Source organism: Coenobita brevimanus, chromosome 111, assembly GCF_032717465.1.
Source record: "Coenobita brevimanus isolate Jiangsu-jjx chromosome 111, ASM3271746v2, whole genome shotgun sequence".
NCBI classification, from domain to species: Eukaryota; Metazoa; Arthropoda; class Malacostraca; order Decapoda; family Coenobitidae; genus Coenobita; species Coenobita brevimanus.
In genome coordinates this window covers 4594655-4615605 of record NC_137064.1, presented here as the reverse complement: position 1 = coordinate 4615605, position 20951 = coordinate 4594655, and positions in this window count along the sequence as shown.

Here is a 20951-nt window from a genome sequence, read left to right as displayed (position 1 = left end):
TCACAACATTCATCCAACCAGCTTGATCTCCTGTCAGTCCCCTAGCTTCACCGATTTCCCAACCCCCCTTCCTCACACACTCATCCATCACATCCCTCCACCTTCTCCTTGGCCTCCCTCACCTCCTCCCTCCTTCAGATTCGCTCAGATATACCTTTTTCACCACTCAGTTGTTATACATTCTCTCCACATGACCATGCCATCTCAGCATACTCTCTTCAGTTCTGGTGTTCATAGACTTCCTCACCACGCATCATCCACGAATCACATTATTTCATATCCTGTCCACTCTCTGTACTCCACATACATTCCTCAGTAGTCTCATCTCCACTGCTATCACTCTTGACTTTTCATTTTCATGCCACACCATAGTCTCACATCCATATGTTAAAGTTGGCACAAACACTCCTTCATGTAAGCCTCGCATAGCTGCAACACTCAAGCCTCTGTTTCTTATCAAGGTCTTCATAGCACTAGCTACCTTCCTTCCTTGTGTCACTCTACTTTCCACTTCATTGCACTAGCTACCTTCCTGCCTTGTGTCACTCTACTTTCCACTTCCTTTGGACATATTCCTCTCTTTTCTGTCACTGTACCCAGGTATTTGGACTCTCTAACCAATTCCAGTCCCTCTCCATTAACTGTAACATCACACTGGGAGTCATCTTCTCTCTCAGTAACCAGCATTTTACTCTTTTTCTGCATTTACTCTCAAGGTACAACTCTCACAGACATCAGAAGAACTCCGCTCCAGTCTACCAAGTTCTTGTCTGGTGTTTGCAAGTGGTACTGCATTATCAACATACAACAAATTTGAGATATTCCATCTATCACCATTCATTACCAATATCATCCCTCTCTCCATTACTCATATTTTTATTTCTCTCATCACCCGATCCATATATATATATTGAACAACCATGGCTACATCACAAAACCTTGTCACACCCCCACACTGATCATGAACCATTCACTTAGATGCCCACTTACCCTTACACATGCTTCACTACCATCATAAAAACTCGTGACGGCACCTAGCAGCTTACTATCAACACCGTAAGTGCGCAGAACCTTTGACAGTCCTTCTCTGTCTAGTTTGTCGTATGCGTTTTCCAGATCCATAAATGCCATAAACACCTTATGGTCCTTCTCACAAGCCTTCTCTGCTATCTGTCTCACTGCAAAGATTTGATCCACACATCCTCTGCTACTCCTAAAGCCACCCTGTTCATCACTCCCTAGGACTTCTGATATCTCTCGTACTTTCTTTATAATAATTGTTCCATGTACCTTCCCGACAACACTCAGTAAACTTATGCCACGATAATTCTTGCACTCACTTCGCTCACCTTTATTTTTCTACAGGGGTACAATCACAGCCTTTTTCCACTCTGCTGGCACAGCTTCACTCATCCATGCCGTCTTACATATCTCCAACAAGCATTTCATTCCGCTTTCCCCACTACACTTAATTGTCTCTGCACACACCTCATCAGCCCCAACTGTTTTCTCATTTTTCAGCTGCTTCACAGCATTCTTTGCCTGTGCAAGTGTCACGTTTCCTGGCACTGCATTCCTTCTCTGCACATCCCCCAAACCAGTCATGTTTACAGTGGCTGTGCTTTCTCTATTCCCATTCATCGGGCCTTCAGAATATTCTTTCCTTCTGCTCCTTACCTCATCCCCATGGTTTAATAATCTACCATGTACATCTTTCACATTTTCACATTTCTTTCCGCTGTCACTTCTACATTTCCACACCCGTTGCCAGAATAACATCCTATTTTAAGAGTAATTCACCTTCATTTTTCTTCCTAGATATCATTTATCTGCTTCTTTTCCTCTTCACTAGTCTCTTTATGTGCTTCTTGCTCTCAGTATAATCAATTCTTATTTCAATTGAACCCCTCTCCTGTAACTTGTCTAGCCACTTCTTCCTCTTTTCCTCCACATCTCTCTTAACTTCTTCACCCCACTATGCCATTCCTTTCTTCTTTGTTGTTCCTCTTGCCACACCACACACTGCTTTAGCATTCCTAATTATGCAGCCCCCATATGCATTCCCACAGGCTGTCCAGATCCATTTCATTCCAATTCACTGATTCTAGCTGCTCCCCTGCCCTGGTCCTGTATTCTTCTGTCATTTCTTTGGTCCTCAGCATCTCGACTTTCCGTCTTTCTCCCTGACTGCTCCTCACTCCTGGTCCACGTCATTCCTCTCAGCTTGATCTTGCATACCACAATCATATGATCTGACAGACCTCCACAGCTTCCTCTCATGGCCCTCGAATCAGCAGTCATTCCTAGCATCGACCTCTCTATGAGCACGTTATCGATCAGGCACCTTCCAGTACGATCTCTGTTCCCTCTATGCCACCTATATTTATGTGCATCTTTGTGTTTGAAATACGAGTTAAAATGCACAACTTCCTTTCCTTACACATATCCTTCAGTTGCTTCTCGTTATCATTTTCTCCTGGTACTCCATTACTACCCATTATGTCATCCTCAGGACCAGTGTCTACTCTTCCATTCATAGCACTCATTATGATCACTTTATAGCTCCAGGGCATTTCTCTCACTGCTTCATCTACCTCATCCCAAAACCTGTCTTTCTCTCTCTCACTTCTGCCATCACATGGTGTATACACTACAATCACTGCCACTATCTTCTCAAACTTGAACTTGACATACATACATCTCGAGCTGACACATTTGTAATCTGTCATTCCACTCTGCCTCACCTTATTCATCAACAAAGAAACTCCTTCCTTGCATCTTCTTTGCCCATTCACTCCCAACCTTACACACTTTACACCCTCCCACTCCTCCACTTCACACGCTTTCATCTTTGTTTCACACAGTGCCATCATGGCATATCTCGTACTCTTGAACACATTCACCTCTTCCACACTCTTGCACTCCTCATTCACACCTCTCACATTCCACATGGCCATGCAAATCTGCCCATTTGGTTGGGGCCCTGGGCAGGTATTGGACCGCCTGAGGCTCTCCGAAACATTTGCCATGATTAAGTGATTTTAGTTAGCAAAATGTGGAGGACACTTATCCTGGCCAAAAACCCTGGTTATATGGTTACCACCCAGCAAAGTAAATGATTTCCTGGGTACAGGAAACCATTTGGCTTGTCGCTCATCGTACAGACCATAAGGCATTCCTACATTGAGTGAGTGGATGATGGGCACCCCAATCATATAAACTCCATCATCCTTTGGAGAGTATTTATGAACTAATCTTAAGTAAAGCTTTATATATACATAAAAGCCGTGTTGTCATTATGTTATAATAAAATATTATAATAATGCAAAGGAAATCCTCAGTACAGTATATGCTTTCCATAGTCTAAGTCTATCTATCTATCTACTGCCAGATGCCATACTCCCGTAGTGCTGTATAGAAAGCTAGGTAATTCAGCTAATGCTATATGTTATCTTACGTACCTTAATCATGAATGTCTTTCCTTGGAGTTTATATGGCATCATGTGAGCTCCATCACCCATTGGAGAGTACAGTATTTATGAAGTAATCATTAGTAAGTTTTATATATACTGTATATAAAACCAGTGTTGTCATTGTGTTATCATTAAAATAATATTTATATGAATCACTTGCAGTGAGAAAAGGTGTAGGACCGAGCACAGGATTTAGGCAAGAGAATATGTTAGTAAATTGTGGCGTTGGTTGTAGGAGGCGGTCTTCAAACATGTTACGCACAAGCATCCAGTCACCCTCCACTTGCCGCTCTTCTAAAGTATCTTTTTCTGTCACTTAGATCACCACCAGAAAGATCATGTTTGACGTTTGGCCAATGTCACATTTTGGTGTACCTGAACTACAGTGGGGCACCAATTTTCACGCCTAATTGGGTCCAAAAATAATGCGCGAAAGTGGAATTAGCGAAAATTGGGGCATTGTCTTTATGGCAAAAAGGCTAATTGGTTCCCGGTTATCCTAAAGTAACATCAGATTTTCATTTTCACTTGCAATACGGTACATCAAATCACTATTGTACATTGCACTGTGAGATACAAACAATAAAAACTGAACAGTACACATTATATGAGGAGAAACATACCACAGAGACCAGGTTGAGGTGTTTAATGGATGTTGGGGGTAAGTATCCGAGCCTTTCCTCCCGACTTTGAATGTCCCGGCCACTTTTTATCACCACCACTGCCTCCCGGCCCTCCCCCCACACCACCAGGCCCTTTCCCCACACTACCAGGTATAGTAGAGGCCATTGAACCATGAGAATCCAACACAATGGAGCTAGCATGCTCGTACACAATGGCGGGAATGGGTGGACAGAGTGTTGACATGACGTCATTCAAGATGGCGGTGGGTTGCGGGCGGGCGGTGCAGGAAATTCAAAGTTCAAAATATTGTCCCAAACCCAAAATTTGTGCACGAAAATCGATTTTTTTCAAGCGAAAGTGGAAGTTAGGGAATATTTGGTGCATGCCGCGAAAGTGGATTCCGCGAATCCTGCTGTAGCGAAAGTTGGTGCCCCACTGTATTATGACATTTGACATATGCCACAGTCCCAAAGAGGTAAGACTCAGAGTTTAGTTATTTGTATAATTAGGCTAGTTAACCTTTTCAGTATGATATATATTTTTTAATTCATGCTGTTTTCAGATTACTGTAAACTCCCAGTTATCCGGCATAATTCAGCCATCCCCCACACCAGATATTGCAGAACGCTGGATATTGTATACAACCCCCAAGCAGCTATCCATTCGGCATTAATATCTGTTTCTACCCTCTATCCTAAAAACTTACCTACAATAGTGAGGGATGTTAAAGTTATAGGAAGTGAGGAGTGTGTGCAGCAGCACAAACTGTTGATTTGTGATATGGTGCTTAAAGAACAAGTGATGAAAAAGAGGACTTATGTACCTAGGAGGAAAATATGGAAGCTGAAAAACCAAGTAGTAAGGGATGCCTTCTATAGCGAGTTGAGGAGAGTGGTGGCTGAACAGGGAGCTGTAGACAGAGCCGTTAATGAACAGTACAGAGCCCTCAAGAACAATTTCTTGAGAGTTACTGATGTAACATGCGGCTGGACAAGAGGACCACCAAGACATAAAGTAACTTGGCGGTGGGATGAGGGTGTAGAAGCTGCAATTAAGGAGAAAAGAAGGCTTTTCCGGGAATGGAAGAAGGGTGGTAGCAAAGAGGAATATTTGGCTGCCAAGTGTAGGGCTAGAAGAGAGGTATACAGGGCAAAGTCTGAGTCACAGAGACAATTACTTGATAACCTAAATCATGGGGAAAGGAAAAATATATTTAGGGTGGCAGGTCAGGTGAAGAGGGATAATCGGGATATCATAGGTGAGCAGTGTGTGAAGAATGATGAAGGAAAGGTAGTGGTGAACAGTGAGGATATTAAAGATGCATGGAGAGAGCATTATAACCGGTTGTTGAATGAGGAGTTTGACTGGGACAGGGAAGGTTTGGAGCCAGCAGATCCAGTGTCTGGCCCTTGGCCTTTGATTGATACTGCTACTGTGAGTGAGGCAATAGGCAGGATGAGGGTGAGGAAGGCAGCAGGTGTGTCTGGGTTGACTGCCGAAATGTTGAAGGCCTCAGGCAATATAGGGGTGAGTTTAGTCACTGACCTGATAAATAGGATTATTTATGAGTGTGTTGTCCCAGATGATTGGCTGAAGAGTGTACAGTAATTGTAAATGTGTATAATGGGAAGGGTGATGCCCTGGAAAGAGGAAATTATAGAGGTATAAAGCTTTTAGATCAGATAATGAAGGTAATGGAGAGAGTTTTAGAAGGTATGATTAGAGAAAGAGTGAATATTGATGAGATGCAGTTCGGGTTCATGCCAGGTAGGGGGACCACTGATGCCATATTCATTGTTCGACAGCTTCAGGAAAAATATATTGGTAGGAGAAGGGATCTTTATTTTGTTTTTGTTGATTTGGAAAAGGCCTTTGACAGAGTCCCTAGAGAGGTGGTGAAGTGGGCAATGAGAAGGCTTGGCTTGGAGGAGTGGCTGGTTAGGGTGGTTATGGCCATGTATGTGGGTGCTCACACCCAGGTGAGAGTGAATGGAGATTTGATTGATGAGTTTTCCGTGAATGTTGGTGTGCATCAGGGGTCAGTCTTGAGTCCCATGTTGTTTATCATGGTACTTGAAGCCCTTTCACGTGACTTTAGAAACGGACTCCCGTGGGAGTTGTTGTATGCTGATGATTTTGTGTTGATTGCAGAGAATGAAAGGGAGGCGGAGGAAAGGTTTAGGAAGTGGAGAGATGGTATGGGGCAAAAGGGTTTAAGGGTAAATGCAGATAAAACAAAAGTGATGATATCTAGGGTTGGTGGCGGTACTGTCAAAGACGAGAGAGAGTGGCCATGTGCAGTTTGCCACAAGGTCGTGGGAAGTAATTCCATCCTGTGCGGTGTGTGTGATAAATGGGTGCATAAGAGATGTAGTGGTATCAGAGGTAGACTGCGAGATAATGCTGATTTTATGTGTACGGCGTGCCGGGGTGAGCAGGTGGAGATTGTCAGACGTGAAAGGATTGAACTTGCTGGTGAATCTCTTGAGTGTGTGGAAGAGTTTTGTTATTTGGGAGACATGTTGTGTGCTGGAGGTGGGGCTGGAGCTAGCTCTGTGGCTAGGGTGAGAAGTGGTTGGAAGAAGTTCAGGGAGCTCTTGCCTCTCCTGACATTGAGAGGGCTCTCCGTACGTGCTAAGGGGTCTTTGTATGCAGCATGTGTTAGGAGTGTAATGCTGTATGGCAGTGAGACCTGGGCAGTGAAGGAGGAAGATATTCGCCGGCTCAGACGTACAGAAATGACAATGATTAGGTGGATGTGCAGTGCGTCCCTGCGTCCAAGGCCTGGAGGGGCTGGGTTTACAATGGAAGAGCTGAGAGGTCGGATGGGGCTGGAGTGTGTTGGTGTTGTGATGAGGAGAGGTAGATTGAGGTGGTTTGGACATGTGGAGAGGATGGGGGATGATAATTGGGTAAGGAAGGTGAGAAGTGTTAATATTAGGGGTGGGGTTATGAGGGGTAGACCGAGAAAGACATGGGACGAGGTCATTAAGTGTGACCTTAGGGTTAAAGGACTGAACAGGGAGGCAGCAATGGATCGTGCAGCGTGGAGAGCCGCCATTAGGTGACCAAGGCCGACACATGCAAGCATGTTGGAGCCTTTAAAAACGAAAACGAATATAACCCTTGAGTAAAAGATTAAAATTAAGCATAAAATACAATGCAGTATTGATACAGTACATATGGTACAGTAATACCGTACATAATATTAGGTAACCAAGGCCGATGCATGAAAGCATGTTGGAGTCTTCAAAAAATGAAACGAAACGAATCATACTGTACCCACCTAGTGTTGGCATCGATGAAGGATAGATACACACAGATACGTCCTCACTTTACAGTAGTCAGAGCACTGAGGGGCCAGAAGGTTAGTCACAGTACTACAGCACTGAGCAAGACATGGGAGGCCACAGACCTAAGTCACAGCACTACAGCACTAAGGTTTAGCCACTGTGTGGGTCACAAGAGCAGAGTGCATAGATATGTCCTCACTGTACGGCATCAACGGTAGAGACTGAGAGAGCAGTGGACAGTGGTAGGCTTGGCGCGCCAGGTGGACCATTCCCGCAATGCATTGTGATTGGTTGGCATGTTGTGGGGTCTGCCCGTACACAGATTGGATCCCGTGTCTGAGCCAGAGGGCCAATTGCTTCCTGTTTCAGAGCTGGATATTGCATAATTTTGCCGGATCTTGCTGTAATAGAGCTTAGCAAAAAGTGCTGGATATTGCTTTGGGCCGGATAGTATGACGACAGATAATTGAGAGTTTGCTACTGCATTTTATTCAGCTTCAGAGAGTCCCATAGTAGGAAAGGGGTAAACTGAAGTTACTGTATAATTTTCTGACACCTCCACTTTGAAAAATATGTCACAAACTGAATAAAATCATTTGGAGACGAACTAAAACAAAACAAGAGATATTGTAATGACAAGGCTGATTCTCAGTATATTGGCAGATATTGATGACTGAGTGATATTATTGTGTGAATTACTTATAGTGGAACTGATCCTTTCACCATGATGACATCACTTTATTTTATTCTCTCTGTCTCCAAATGATTGTAATCAGCTCTGAAAAGACTTTTCAAAATGAAGTGTATGATATAGCCTTTGTTAATCCCTTCATATGAAAGGGGTTTTCCTGAGTAAAATAGCCTGGTATTAGCCAGAATAAAATAAGCATATTTTCAGACTGAAGAGGATAATGGTCTAAATTGTACAGATGATAATCACTTTTATTTATTATAGGAAAAATTGCCATGCACAGCTCACCCTTTCATTGTAATGACATCTTAATTTTTTTCTGCTACCACCAGATGATTTTATTTAACTTAAGACCACAGATATTAAAGGGGTCATAGAAGACTGTATTTCACCCTTCCAATTCGATGTCACTAGAACAAATTCATCTGAAGATAGCAAGAATAAAATGGAGGTGATCACAGTGAAGGAATCACTCTCCACTTTGTTGGTTTTATTTTATTCTTGCTACTTTTGGAGGCTTTTATTTGTGTAGGAGAGATTCATTGTGCTGAAGGGGTTAGATTTAGTCTTCACTAATACTGTCAGTGTTGAAGATCTCTCCTAAATCAGATAAAATTATCAGATGGTAGCAAGAATAGAAAAAAAAGTATAATCTTAATCAAATGGTTTAGTAGTAAGTGCTGTAGTGTTCATCATTTAGTGCCATTTGCTGTTCATCTTATGGGCTGTCTTCCTTACCAGGTGATATCCCTCTATGATACATTAATAATCCCTTGCTTGTTATTTATGCAATTTTTGTATGTATCTAAAACACCTAGCAAGTTAGAGAAAGTTTAGGTACAGTGCACAAAATAAAGAAAAAAAAGTGTTAGAATGCTTCCTCACCATACTTGAGTATGTACCTTGGAGTTCTTTTTTTCACTTCACCCTTAGCTCGTAAGTGTTTGCAGCTCAGATGCAATTCATAATGCAAAAAAAATATATATATATACTTAACCCTTTCATTCATATGGAAGCACTTGGCAGTTTTACAGTATCTGATTCTGAGCTGCCATAAGAAACAGAGAAAAGTCAGGCTACCTATCCATAGCCAGACACCATAATCCCAAAAAGGATAGCCGCAAATGAATCAACTGTATGTCACCCTATGCATCATCAGGCTGCTCTTGCTGCAACTTATTTCCTCTCTCAAATACTTCATCTTGTCCTTTGTGTTTTATCCATGGGAGAGGATAGTTTTCACCTTTTTTACCAGAGATTGACCTCCTATGAAGAAAAGCATTGGTTTTAACATGAGTGATTGAGCCAGTGAAGGTTTATATCCAAGGGGTAGTTGGGGTTGATTGCTCATGTAATGCCACCCGGGAATGAGTGAGGCTGGTCACTCTCATCTTAAATGTCGGGACCAACTGCATAGCCCCGGGCTCCTGCGCTCCTCATGGGGCAATGTAGGATTGGATGATGGATGGATGTAATCTTAAGTGTGTCCCTTATCAGGGAAAGGGTTAAAAAGTGCAAGTTGACAATGCCACTCAAAAGAATGGATGGTGGAGGATGTTAGCCCTCTCGGTCCGATAATCTAGCTACTTCCAGTTTATTTTATTCAGTTTGGAGATGACTTTGAACTGGAGGGGTTAGGTAAAGTATTCATGAACCCTTTCACTGTGAGATGTCATTCCAAAACTGATAAATTTGCTTGGAGGTAGCAAGAATAAAATACAAGCTATGGTTTCAGGCTGAAAGCATTAAATGATGGGACTGCCAGGTACACCGAAGCATTTACAGGTTTATGTTAAATTGGGAAATTGAAAATGTGTCATATATTTTGAGTTTTTAGTCTGGGTAGTGATATAAAATAGATGTTATATTCCCTAAAATCATGACAGCTAAAAGAATACTAGTATAGTATAGTGCCATTATCACTGGGAATAAGAGTCAGGATGATGATATGATGGTAACTATTAAAATATAAAGAAAAAAAAAGATGTTGATTCAGGGAATTTAAATTGTTTCACATAATTTCCCTGACACCCAAGCAAGACTCAAAACCATGACACAGAATGAAGAATTTATGCCCCATACTTTATTGAACTTATGTTTATTGATAAGATACAGTAGTGTTGACCCAAGGACCCTTTTTCTGAATACTTGAAAAGTGTAAATCAAACTGAAATTTTTGTGTCATCACAGTAAACAATACTTCAGTTTGATGGATAAATTTCTTTCATTTGAACAGTTCTTGGTGCTATGAAATCAAGATCTAGGTATGGTAGATTCTGAGTAATGTGTAATAAGTGTGATGTTGCAGGTGTTTGTGCTACTGAACAAAATCTTGTAGTGTATGCTTTAGGCAAGTGTGTGGGTGACAGATTATTTATTTATTTTTTTTTTTTTTTAGTTGAATACTAATGTAAGTCATACTAGCTTCCTCATAACCCCTTCAGCCCTTCAACCCATGGATATATTTTTCATTTTAATTTTGCCCAGGTTGAAGGTGTTTCACTTAATTGAAATAACATTTAGATGTTCTCAGTGAGTGCTTTGGATGTGTTGGCCATATTTTGAAACATATGGTGAAAGTGTATGTAGGCTCCTATTATCAGATAAGTACTTACGGAATGGGTGTGGGAAATAGATGTGGTTCATTTGGAACAGGTGTGGGGAAGAGATGTGTATATCATGTTAAAGAACTTTCAGTAGTGGGGTAGGGAAGTGAAGCACCACTTGTTCTTAGATGTCACTAACAATTCTCAGAAATATGGAGAGGAGGGGGATTGCTTGTACCTTTGCATCACGGTTTTTAAGAATATGGCCATTAGACTATCAGTAGAATTGGTATCATGAAATTGTTTTCTTGAAATAGTACTGCATTGTGGGACAAGAGAATGTAGAATATTCCTTTGTCACTTGTCTTCCCTTCAAAAGCAGTTCTTAATTGTGAAGAGGAAAATTATTGGACCATATCCCCTTCAGTCCAACAGTGCATTTTTTGTTATATTCTTGCTACCACCAGACATATATATTAATTTTAGGAAGGATCTTTATTAGCAAAATGAGTTAAGGAAGGCTATATAACCCTTACAGTTTGAATAAATAAATAAATAAAATTTGAATAAAATAATTAAGAAATAGGGGGATGCTCATCATCCACTCACTCAATGTAGTCCTTCTCTTGGGTGACTGCCCTTTCCTCTCTTCCTTCTCCCCCCCCCCCATACCAAGCCTGTTGTAGCCATGGGGGGCTCAGGGGTCTGGGGCTGGGGCCTGATGGTGGGGGTGGTGTCGCTGTGACCTGCTTCCCCCACCCTTGGGTCCCAGTCCTTGACCCTACTAATTTTACTTGGTCCTTTTTTATTCTCCTCTCTTCTTTTATCTTCTTTTCTTTTCACCTTCCTAAGGTGTGAGAGCTGTGCTGATGGGATGCAAGGCTGTCTCTTTTGTCAGTCGCGAATGGCCTCAGGGAACCATGGGTACGGTAGCCCTGATATTTTTTGCCCTTACTCCTGACTCGGGCTCTCAGGAGTGGACCAGTTTAATTCCCGTTGTATACAGTTAGGCTCACCTTGGCCAGTAATGAATCTTCACCCCTCATTTAAGGAGCAACGGGAGATGCTTCTCCAAAACCTTCTCCCGAACTGGCGGATCCCCCCCCCCCTCTACTTTTCCGCCTCTTTCCTCCTCTTCCTATCCTTCTGTTTCTTCTCCTCCCCCCCTCTTTCCAAATCCCCCATCATTAACACCAATTTTTGGTTGCCAGACGTGGCCCAAGTATTTTAACATCCAACCGACAACAAACCACCTCACTCTCCATCTCTCTCTCCTTCGACAAATAGGTCCCGACATCACATTCTCATTACGTCCTAATGGAGACCGCCTCTTGACCGTACAAACTGCTGCACAGGCTGAGAAGGTGCTATCACTTACTGATCCCTCTGGTCTCCCTATCTCGGCAGTTCCAGATATCCACCTAAACTCTACCACCGGAACTGTTCTGATCCCATCATATATAGCCATAGGAGACCGCAACTTTTCAGAATGTTCTGCCGACATACAAGCAATCTTGTTAGCCCAACACCTTCCAGTACTCTCTGTCCAGTGCTACAAGCTTCCCCCTCAGGGGCGCCGCAAATACTCGGCTAACATCGCGATCTTCCCACGTCTGTGATTATTGGTGGCACACGACTCCGGGTTAAAGAGTGCACGCCTCGTCCTCGACAATGCTCTTCTTGTTGGCGTTATGGCCACCCAGCCAAATACTGTAGGTCAGAGGCAGTGTGCCCTACGTGCGCCCAACCTGGCCACACCTCCTCAGCCTGCTCAGCAAAGATCCAAGTCTGCCCGAACTGCCAAGGCTCTCACACTGCTTCGTCCTGGAATTGTCCAGTATACGTTTTCGAATCCGAAGTTTCCAGGATTTGCTGGAAAGAAGGTCTCTCCCTCCATGCAGCCCGTCAACGTGCTCGTGACGTAGGATTTTCTTCCTGTCTTACTTATGCTCGAGTGGCCTGTCCTGTCCCCACTACCTCTGCTGTTTCTCAGTCCCACCACATGGCAACCACTACAGCCTCTAACTTCTTTTCTGCCTTCAGCTCCCTATCTGACACACCTGTCCCCTTGGTCTTGCCAGTCCCCGGTTCCTCTACTGCCTCCTCCTCCTCACCTACCCCTCCGACTGTCACTGTTGTTTCCTCTACCTCTGTCTCTGCTCTCCCCTCTTCCACCTCCCTTTCTCCCTCTTCTTGTTTTACTTCCTACTCTCAGGCCCCTCCAGTTTCTCTTTCCAACACTTTCTCTGTTCTAGACTCTTCCACTTCAACCTCCTCCTTGTCGCCTTTCTTGTCCACTCCTCTCTCTTCTCCTCATCGTCCTTCCAGTTCTGCTGCTCCCCCTCGCTCTTCCTCTTCTGTCTACCAACAATTATTCCCCCTGCCACAACGTGGTGCCCGCCGTCCGCTTCTCTCTGGCAAACGTGGGCTGCCTCCCACAGCATCGGATGCCAAGGGTACCACAAAACCCACACATTCTCCCCCAACTCATAAATTGCGTACAGCTCGTCCCTTGCTCTCCGTGATACCTGCTCCAACAAAGATTCCAGTCTCGACTCAAAGATCTGGTTCCAACCCTACCTCAACTCCGCAGGCCACTCTACAACAGGCTCCAACTCCCCAGTTGACACCACAGGTGACACCCAACGGGCACTGAGAGTGAAACCATCACAGATATTATGGAGTTTCTTGCGACTCCTTTACAGGAACCATGGAGTCCACAAAAAATGCTTCATACGGCAGAAATCCATTCGGCTCCTTCTGATCTCCCTCCTACTCCCATCCCTCCTTCCCCTTCTGCCCTCCTCTCTTCTTGTCCTAATCCCTCCTTTATCCCTCCCAATGCCACCGGGCTGTAGCGACCGTCCTGCTCATTCGCCTCTTCCACTCTCCGCTCCTATTCCTACTATCGGACCAACTCGATAATATGTGATACCCGTCCGCCATAAATTCTTTTTTATTTAAAATTTTAGTATGTTTTTCTTATAATGGAACATACATAGTTTTATGGCCCATCGTAAACTTCCCAAACCAGACTTCGATCTTCTTAATTGTTATTAGTTTTATTTTACATCATGGCTCCCATCATACAATGGAATATCCGCGGTTTTACCACACATCGGCCAGACCTCGGGTTTTGAATTTCTCAATATAACCCACCGATTCTTTGCCTACAAGAGACACGCCTCACCACCCCCCCTCCCCCCATTCCGTCTTATTCATATCTGTGTCTACCCCATTCCAAGTATGATACCTGTCTCCTGATACATGTTGACATTCCTTTTCAAGCCCTTTCTGTTACAACTACTATCAAATGTACCTTCGCCAGAGTGTTTCTATCCAGGTGGGTTACAGTGGTTTCACTGTATCTTTCCCCTTCAGTACCTATCAGTTTTAATGATCTCGATCAACTTTTCTCTACCCTTCTCCCTCCTATCCTGCTTTTAGGTGATTTTAACTGTTGGAACCCCCTCTGGGGTGACTCTGTTTTAATTGCACGTGGGTGCTTCTTGGAGGATTTCCTCCTTGCCCATGATTTTTACTTTTTTAACTCTGATTCCCTAACCCATTTTGACAGCCTTACTCGAACTTTCTCTGCCATTGACCTGTCCATCTGCACCCCAACAATTTCCTTGGACTTCACTTGGTCGGTCCTGAATGATTATTGTGGCACGGACCATTTCCCAATCCTCCTAACCCCCACGTCTTACTATCCGGTCCCTGGCCCTCCTTGATGGCGCTTCAGTAGGGCAGACTGGACGACTTTTACATCCCAGGCTGTTCTTTCCACTACTCTTCCGCTCTTCCATGATCCAACTGCTTTGCTTTCCTGTTTCCGAGCCTTTCTCCTTACGGCTGCCCGAGCCTCTATTCTGCTTACCTCCCGACCTGTGTCATCGAAATGTGTGCCATGGTGGAATTCAGCACTCCGGGTCAAGAGGGCCAGGTGGAAGAGCTTCCGCAGAAAAAAGGGCACTGCGTTGGAGGTCCAAGCTTTTATACTTTTTCAGCAAGCTTATGCTCTCCTTTGCTGCACAATCCGTCGAGCAAAAAAGAACAGCTGGATGTCTTATGTCTTTACTATCATCTTGGACACACCCATTCCATGTATATGGTCCCGCATCAGGAAAATAGCGGGTAAACGGTCACCTACCCTGACTCCAGTCCTCACCACCAATGATGGAGCCATAGGCGATGCTTTTCAGGTTGCCAATATTCTGGGTCACCATTTTAGCCAGATTAGCAATGGGTCCCGTCTCCCCCCTACTTTTTTAACAACCAAAAGACGTTCAGAACGGACACTCTTATAGTTCACGCTGTTGTTAGGTCCGGCATACAATGCCCCTTTCTCCAGCTCGGAACTCAAAGCAGCTCTAACTGCTTGCTGTTCTACCTGTGAGGGACCTGATGGTGTACACTACAACATGATAAAACATCTGTCCCAGACAGCCCTTCACTTTCTGCTTAGAATATATAATATTATATGGTCCAATGGGAACTTCCCTAATGAATGGAGACAGGCCTACCTCCTACCATTCCTTAAACCTGGCAAATCTGGGTTGTCAACTGGAGATTATCGCCCTACTGCTCTTGTTAGCTGTCTGTGCAAAATGATGGAACGTATGGTAAACTCTCGCCTAAGGTGGCATTTAGAATCACGCGGTGCGATCTCGCCCTTACAATATGGGTACCGCAAGGGGCGGAGTACCCTAGATCCCCTGATGAGGCTAGCAACCTTCATCTGACAAGCCTTCACTAACTCAAACGTGGTCATAGCAATGTTTTTTGATCTCGAAAAGGCTTATGATACAGTCTGGAGGTATAATATTCTCCGTGTCCTACAACACTCTGGAATTAATGGCAATATGGAGGTCTTCTTACAGAACTTCCTTTGTAACCGGACCTTCCGTGTACGCCTTCAGAATGTCTTATCCCGGTCTTACGTACAGCATGAGGGTGTCCCACAGGGATGTGTGCTTAGTACTGTTTTTATCCATGCAATAAATGATATCATTTCATCTCTCTTGCATGGTGTTCGTGCTTCATTATACATAGATGATTTTGCTATATATGCAGCTGGAGCGCATGACCTGGCCTTACGAGCCCTACTTCAGTCAGCTATAGATGCTGCTGCAGGGTGGGCCACAGATCATGGCTTTAAATTCTCCCCCACAAAATCCTGTGCTATAACTTTTATGACCCGTCATTCAATCCCTCAACCCCCTCTTACACTATATGGTACCCCCCTGCCATACTGATTATCAGCCCCTTTCCTTGGCCTTGTCTTTGATTCTTGACTGACTTGGTCCCCGCATCTCACTTCCCTTAAGACCTCTGCTTCCCTCAGACTTCGGCTATTACAAACTCTCAGTCATATATCCTGGGGTGCAGACCGTACAACTCTGCTCCGGCTCCATACTGTCTTAGTTTTGTCGAAGATTGATTATGGCTGTCAGGTTTATGCATCTGCCTCATTTTCCTTCCTTCGGCGCCTTGCTTCTGTTCACCATCATGGTTTACGTCTGGCATTGGGTGCTTTTCGCTTCACCTTGGTTACGAGCCTGTATGTCGAGTCGGGTATGCCCACTCTGTCCTCCAGATGTGACAAGCTAACTCTCCGTTATCACATTCGCCTTCTTCAACACCCATCTGCAGGTTTCCCCTCCTCTGTTACGCACCTCTCCCCTCCTTTTCCGCGCTCGTTAGCTTCATCTTTTCCTTGTAGGGTCTCCAATTTACTTGCATCCCTTTCTTTCCCTGCTATTTCAGTTCTTCCTCTGCGAGAGTCTATGTTCCCACCTTGGCTTCTTCCTTGCCCTACTGTCTGTGATGCCCTGCTCTCTCGTCCAAAGTCCTCTTCCACCCCACAGGAACTTTACCATCTTTTTATGGATCATATGCGTTGTCATTCCTCAGCGACCCCAGTGTACACGGATGGCTCTAAGTCTTCTGTGGGCTTGGGTTTTGCTGTTCATTTCCCAGACCATACCTATCAGATCCTCCTTCCACCAGTCGCCAGTATTTTCACCGCTGAACTGCTGGCCATTTTACTGGCCCTTCGTGTTATATACCGATCAAGGTTACACACCTTTGTTATTTTCATAGATTCACTTAGTGCACTACGTGGTATTCAGTTTGTCCCAGCCAGCAACCCACTAGTGTTGGAGATACAGGAATTGTTGTTCCGTATTAACACCAGATTGAAGTCTATCTCCTTCTGTTGGATCCCAAGCCATGTTGGGATACCGGGTAATGAGAGGGTTGACTACCTGGCACGTACAGCTGTCACCTCTCGCTCTGTCACACCTCATCCTATCCCAGCAACTGATTATCTCCCGATTGTTACCCGTCTCCTTGGCCAGCGGTGGCAAGCAGAATGGACGTCTACAACTGAAAACAAACTCCGCTCCATCAAACATACCATCACCCCTTGGCAGTCGCCCTCCCATCGCAACAGGCATTGGGAAACAGCCCTAGCCCGACTGCGCCTCGGTCACACACGGATCACACATGGCTTTCTAATGTCAGGAGGCACTCCTCCGATCTGTCAGTGTAGTCAGGTCCCCTCACAGTCCACCATCTTTCGCTTGACTGCGTTCGGTTCCATGCTGTGCGCAGACGGACTCTTCCGTTCCTTTACTCCCTTGGACGTCCCCCTACCTTAGCCGATCTTCTTGGTGAATCCCCTGTGTTTTCCATCACACACCTCATGCACTTCCTATCTCAAACCCGTATCTTGCCTCACATTTAGTGTCTTCCCCGCCTTTCCCTGTACCTTTATTCCACCATAGCATACCCGTCATTTTTACGCAGCGGTTTTAGTGCCATATAGTCCTCTTGGGCTTGGTGCTAGTCCTTATTACTTACTTACTTACTTACTTCCTTTTTTCCATCCTTCCTCTTCTGTCATTCATTCCTTCATTCTTTCCTCTTCCTTCTGTCCACAGGTGACTCTACACTGAGTGACAAGCCAAATGGTTTCCTGTACACCAGGAAACCATTTACTATGCTGGATGGTAACCATATAACCAATTTATGGTGCCTGGTGGTTTAGTGGGTAATTAAGGTACTTCAATCGGATTGAGCCAGTGCAGGTTTATATTCAAGGGGTGGTTTGGGTTTATTGCTCATGTAATGCCATTTAAGGATGAGTGAGGCTGGTCACCTTCATCTTAAATGTCAGGACCAACTTGCCTAGCCCCGGGCTCCTATGCTCCTCATGGGGCAACATAGGATTAGATAATGAATGAATGAAAAAAGAAATAGGAATAATGAAATGAAAATGACATCACTGAATGAGAGAGGTGAAGTTACTTTGAATCTCTGAGCCCAGGGCCTTACTAGTCACACACCTCAGACAAATATTGTATTCAGGATCATCTCAAGCTGTTATTTTTGCATGAAGGTTATGCAATTTGTTCTTATAGCAGTTTGCAAACAGATTGGTCTGTCTGTGCAGCTATCAAGTGCCAGACATCAAAACCTAGGACTCGTCCAAGCAAGACAGCCATGACAGAAATCCCTCCAAGTCTCTTTGTCATAGCCCATCTCTGTTCACTTCATTTTGTGCATGTACACATGCTCATACCATTACTTTTTTTCTTATCATTGTTTCTTTTTCTTTATTTCATAAGGAGAAAAATTCCATTACACACTTAACCACACCACTTTGTATAGGGGAAGGTGTATGTGTAAAAGGCGTATGAGAGTGACAGAAGAGGCTTGGAAGATTTTTATTTTGGCCACAGGATGAATTCTGGGGTTAGGCTTTGATTAGCTGATAGATGATTAATATCTAATGAATCTTGAATCTCACATAGCACAAGAAGGAAGGTTAATAGTTATGAATAATCAGTATTTCCTTGTCTGTAATTGTTAGACAATAAAGCCACAGATCTGATTTTGGTGCCTTTAGAAGAACTTATAATTTATAAGTTGTTATTGCTGTATTAATTCAGAGTAAACTTTTTTTTAATGTATGTTTATGTACTTGATAGATTATAATGATGTTATTGGTACTATACTTAGTTTGTAATTAGCTTAAGGAAGTGGACGTATTGTAGAATAATATGAATTAATATGGTTAATTTCTACCTGCATTGCCCCATATTTTTTATTCATTTTATTTATTTTATTATTATTATTATTATTATTATTATTATTACTACTTGTGGTAGGTGGGGGCACTCACCATCCACTCACTCAATGTAGTGCTGCTCTCAGGTGTCTGCCCTTTCCTCTCCTTCTTCTTTCTTTCCTTCCTTCGTCTTCTGTCCTTCTTTACTTCATTCTTGTCCCTTCTTTCTGCCAACAGGTGTCTTTACACTCCCTCCTCTGTCTTTCTGTCCCTCATTCTTTCCTCTTCCTTCTGCCTATGGGTGACTCTACACTGAGTGACAAGCCAAATGGTTTCCTGTACACCAGGAAACCATTTACTATGCTGGGTGGTAACCATTTAACCAAATTATGGCACCTGTTTTTTTTTTTTTTTAATGTGTCCGACTCTGGGCATAGGCTTCACAGCCTGCTATCAAGGCCCAGCAGTCCTCCTACATACCATACACCTCTACATGTCACCACTTCGGCGCTAACACCCACCGTCCATATTGAATACATGCTAGGGCTGTCTCATACAGGACTGATGTGGGTAATTAAGGTGCTCCAATCAGAGTGAGCCTGTGTAGGTTTATATCCAAGGAATAGTTGGGATTTATTGCTCACGTAATGCCATTCAGGGATGAGTGAGGCTGGTCACTCTCATCTCAACCCTTTCCCATGAAGGGAGGAGCGTAAATTCTGGCTGTGTGCGTAACTCTCGCTTGAGAGCTTTCAGGATGGTCGTGTAGAGACAGTTTACTTCTAACGCTCGTAGGAAAGTTACTATTAATCATAGAAAGGCCACTTTGGTCTCATTTTGAAGATGAAGAGTTTTGCTTTGTCATACAATGTCCAGAAAGACAATATATACAAAATAAAATGCAAAAAACATGAGTAGAAGTTGGCTGACATGCTAAAGTTTCACACTGTCCATTAAAAAAAATCGCAAAAAAAAAAAATATTCAAGAAGTAATAATAGTTTTTGCTTCAGTACATAGCAGAATAAATTTCCTTTCTAATAATGCATTATTTATTGTATTTTCTTACAGTAAATAATAATGCCGCATATATATAAGAGAAAAAGGAGCATAAGTGTTCGGCGGGAGGTCAAGAGCTGTACCTCCTACCTGTGAGGAACCTCACACTACACTGAGCCGAACAAACCAAGTGAGCACGCACGCATCAGCTGTGGCAGGCTTAGCTTCGCCCACTTTTGCCCGTCATCCAACAAAAATGACGACTTCCTAAATATTTCTTTAGAGCTTACATCGGATGACAGGCAAAGTCGTCATACTGACATCAGTGGTTGACAAACGCATGACGACCCAGGTCGTCACTGGTAAATCTAAGGGTTAAATGTCAGGACCAATTTGCCTAGCCCTGGGCTCCTATGCTCATCATGGGGCAACACTGGATTGGATGATTGATGGATTATTATTATTATTATTATTATTATTATTATTATTATTATTATTATTTGCCTAGCCCTGGGCTCCTATGCTCATCATGGAGCAACACTGGATTGGATGATGGATGGATTATTATTATTATTATTATTATTATTTATTTATTTATTTATTTTTTTTTTTTGCCTTCTTAGTGTGACTGGAAAAATATATGGCAGAATACTCATTGATAGGGTTAGGCATATGACGAGGAGCTAGTTGGAGAAGAACAAGGGGGATTTAGGAAGGGAAAAGGGTGTGTAGATTAGATATTTGTTCCAAGATGTTTAGTGGAGAAGTATCTAGCGAAGGGAAAGAAAGTGTATGCTGCCGTCATGGACTTGGAGAAAGCTTATGACAGGATAGATAGGCAAGGTATATGGAAGGTATTAACAATATATGGAGTGGAGGGGAAATTGTTGAGTGCTGTGAAGAGTATGTATGAAGGAGCTAGGGCTACAGTGCGAGTGGATGGTGAGCTGAGTGAGTTCTTTGATCTCAGTGTGGGACTGAAACAGGGTTGTGTGATGTCTCCATGGCCGTTTAATATGTACATGGATGGGGTTGTAAAGGAGGTGCAAGATAGGGCAGGGGATGTGGGGGTGGCTCTAATGAATGAGGGTGAGATTTGGAAGATTCTGGTGTTGCTGTTTGCTATGATACAGTATTGTTGAGTGAAGATGAATGGGAGTTGCAAGGTTTGGTGAATGAATTTGGGACAGTGTGTAGGAAGAGGAGTCTCAAGGTTTATGTAAACAAGAGTAAAGTTATGGTGTTTGAAA